Source organism: Corvus brachyrhynchos, unplaced genomic scaffold (genome assembly GCF_000691975.1).
Source record: "Corvus brachyrhynchos isolate BGI_N302 unplaced genomic scaffold, ASM69197v1 scaffold42, whole genome shotgun sequence".
Lineage (NCBI taxonomy): Eukaryota > Metazoa > Chordata > Aves > Passeriformes > Corvidae > Corvus > Corvus brachyrhynchos.
This window is the reverse complement of record NW_008237242.1, coordinates 1,425,955-1,429,392: the sequence shown is the minus strand read 5'-3', so window position 1 is coordinate 1,429,392 and position 3,438 is coordinate 1,425,955. Positions and strand designations below refer to the sequence as shown.

Sequence of the window (3,438 nt, the reverse complement as noted above, 5' to 3'; positions counted from 1 at the left end):
AGCTCCAAGTGGAGGAAAAAGGACCAAGAACACAGAATGAGGAGCCATGAGAACCTGGGGATAAGGAGGCATGCGGCAGAGTAGAAGGATGGAGACTTCTGACGTCCTATGGGGATTTAGATAAAAGCTCAGGTGGAGATGACGATGGATGGATGATGTGCACGCTACCTTTCCTGTTTGACTCAGTCCACCATCAGTGAGACTCAATCCATGAGGAACGTGCTTAAAAACACAACCCTGCCATACCATGCTGTGTTGTAGTTATGCCATGACATACCAGTTATACCAAGAAGCTTAGCTAAGAAGTAGCTTAGGAGTACTTTACTAATCCCCTGTGCCCTCAGCTCTACTGAAAGACACATTGTGCTACTGCTCACTGGAGGGCAGTTCCCAAGTGCTTAGGACAACTCCTAAGCAATAAGGTTACCCTTGCAAGTAAGATGATATTGGGCAAATATCAAAATGACCAAGCTCAAGTTCTCATGAAGCAAAACAGTTCTGCTTACTGGCTAAGTTTGGTTATTTCCATCTTGTGTTTCTTCAAAATGAGTGCAGGACTTTGTTCTTCTGCTACCTGTGAAAACAAGTTGAGTTTTTAAGCACTTCTTCCTAGCATAGTAAGAGAAGTAACAAGCCCAGCCTACACAAAATGCATTTCTTTAGGTTTACAAAGGACTAACGTCACTTGCATAACTACATTTCTATTTGGTCATTGTGATTGAGAGAGACTACTTGATGCAATGCATCCCTTCAGAGACATAAGTATACAGAAGATATTTATTGAGATTAAGTTATTGTTATTTATTACAGTTCAGTAATGAGTCTCCTTATTTATTAAAGTGTCTTTCAAAGGTGCCAAAGCAGATGGCGCTTGGGGATATAGAGAGACAAAGACGTTGGGAACAACGGTCCATGCTTTTGATTGAAAGTGTTAACTTGAATGCAAAAAATCACTTACTTTACCTTTTTTTCTTTTAAACAAAATCTTGATTATGTTCACAAAAGGTAGTGCCGAAGCCTGCAGCCCTTATTCCAGTTCACTAAGCCTTTTGAAAATTACTGCAGTCATACATGTGCAGGAGCAACAATGGCTCTGGATGAGTGAGGGTCACAGGACTTGGCTCAACATTAGCAATTTGTTAGAAAAACTAATTTTAGTCATATTTTAAATGTAGCCACATTTGTTTTCTCACACTTTATGCCAAATGACCTCATATAACTATTGACAAATGGAAAATAATCACATTTAGCCTTATAATTTCTAGTTATATTTATTTAAGCTTTTCCTTCCGTACTTCCATATAGAAAAGGTTAAATCCCTCTAACTAGTTAGCCCTGGATTTAATATAGCCTGCAAGTAAACAGTTGTGTTAAATAACCAGAGTGTTTTGTATAATTTGCTGAAACATTACAGGATCATACCCGTGCAGCAGAACAGTCCAAGTTTCCTTAGGAGGAGGGAGGTTGTACAGCAAAGGTGTTCATACGTGACCGCTAACACAAGCTCTCATTCTGGAGACATTTTTCCCAAAGGAGCAGGAGTGCAGGTCACTAGACATACCTGACAACCAGTGAAGCATCAACTCCCACAAAAGCAACATGAAAAAAAAATCCCTATTGAAAACAATGGTCCAACCTTTTATCTCATGCATGTAATGGCTCTCCATGCTCATTTTGCCCTGGGCCTCTTGGGGCACCATTGAAGAAGGGTCTAGAGGTCAAAAAAGTCCCGAACAGGCATAGAAAGTTGTACCAGGTGTATGGCATGTAATTCATCCCCGACTGCCGCCGCTTTCCTGGGCGGAGGGAGGACAGCCCTGGACAACCACCCGCAGGTTCTGTTCTCACACTGCCATGGGGACACCATGCCTTCCATGCTGCGCAGGGGTGGTGACGCCACCACACTGGCACGATGTGGGCACCGAATGCCTGCCAGGCGGAGGGTCAGCTGCACTGCTGAGTGGCTGAGTTGTGACAGCGCTCAGAGCTGTGCTTTCCCTTGCTCCAGCTGATGAAAACTTGCCTCAAAGCATTTTCTGCGCAGCTTGAAGAGGCTGCAACCAAAGCGAATCTCTATGTTCAAAATACAAAAGGGTAAAGTTTGTGATTTTTTTTTTTTAATTTGTTTTTTTGGTTTTTTTTAGTTTTTAGACCTTACTGAAGACAGGAGTGTGCTTCTCTGGATTTTTTTACTTCACCTGCAATTATATGTCTCAGTCATTTGTGTTAATCAACCAAAGTTCTCTACAGACTTTATTTTTGTACAATATTCATTTTATAACTTTTTACAAAATAAAATTCATTTCTATTGTTACCTGGTTGTTGCTTGTGCTTCCCCATTGTATAATTTCCAAGTTACAGTGTTGCCCAGTTTCCCAATCTGCATGAGACAATGCCGTGGAGCCAGCAAATCTTCTATGAAGTGGAGCCATCCTCTCCTATCTCACCACCACCTTTAATGTGGATCAGAGGTGTCTGTAGCTTCTTAGTGAAACACAACTGAGTCACTGCAATAACTGACTTGAAAATGTGTGCTGAGCGGTGACAGTAATCCACACAGGGGCAGGCTTCAAGCCTGTGGTTACGGAAGCTGTCCCTTGGAGCCAGCAAATCTTCTATGAAGTGGAGCCATCCTCTCCTATCTCACCACCACCTTTAATGTGGATCAGAGGTGTCTGTAGCTTCTTAGTGAAACACAACTGAGTCACTGCAATAACTGACTTGAAAATGTGTGCTGAGCGGTGACAGTAATCCACACAGGGGCAGGCTTCAAGCCTGTGGTTACGGAAGCTGTTCCTTGTCCATGCAGGGCTGCAGTGTCTTTGTGGCGGTCTTGCCATGCATGGCCACAATTCCTGCACACAGAGGAGATTGCATTTTTCTTTGCTAATCCAGGTGTCACATCAATTGGACTAAATTCCATCCACTTTGGCAGTTCTTTTTCCTTCATCTTTAATCAGGAAAATTAAACTTGAGGAGTTTTCTTTTCCACCCCATCATGGAACAGATGAGGACAGGTTTTGTGGCTGTGGCCAGCAACATTTTCTCAACTGTTTTGTGTTAAGCTTTGCAGTTCCCATCACAGAGCCTATAAACACACACAGACTTACAGGTTTCAACACTGCGCTCTGTACTCCTCAGACTGTTACAGAGAGGAAGAAGGAGTATCGGAGCAGCAACCCAGAGATCAGGAGATCAAACACACCTAATGCACAGCATATGGATGCCTTGGTTTCATTTGTGCTGGCAGGGACCATGCACGCAGCTCTACCCCAGCTGCTGGAACGCACGGCAAAGCTCGCAAGCCTGGCTTTTGAAGCACGTGGTATTGAAGGCATTCCTCCTCACATGCCAATGCCTCCACTTCTTGCAGCAGAAGCCCATCCATCACGTGCAAAAGCTGGACACATTAAGTATTTGGCATGGAAATGACCTGCA

At 43.3% G+C, this 3,438-nt stretch overlaps 1 long non-coding RNA gene across 1 annotated transcript in view; it reads right to left on the bottom strand.

Moving 5' to 3' along the window:
- LOC108445663 overlaps nt 1-2,590 on the bottom strand; it is a 6,810-nt gene extending 4,220 nt beyond the window's left edge. Inside the window, exons 1-2 of the long non-coding RNA XR_001860613.1 lie at nt 2,316-2,590; nt 507-574 (exon numbers count right to left, since the gene is read on the bottom strand). This is a non-coding gene — a long non-coding RNA (uncharacterized LOC108445663). The remainder of the gene's footprint in view (nt 1-506; nt 575-2,315) is intronic.
- Between the last annotated feature and the right edge of the window lie 848 nt (nt 2,591-3,438).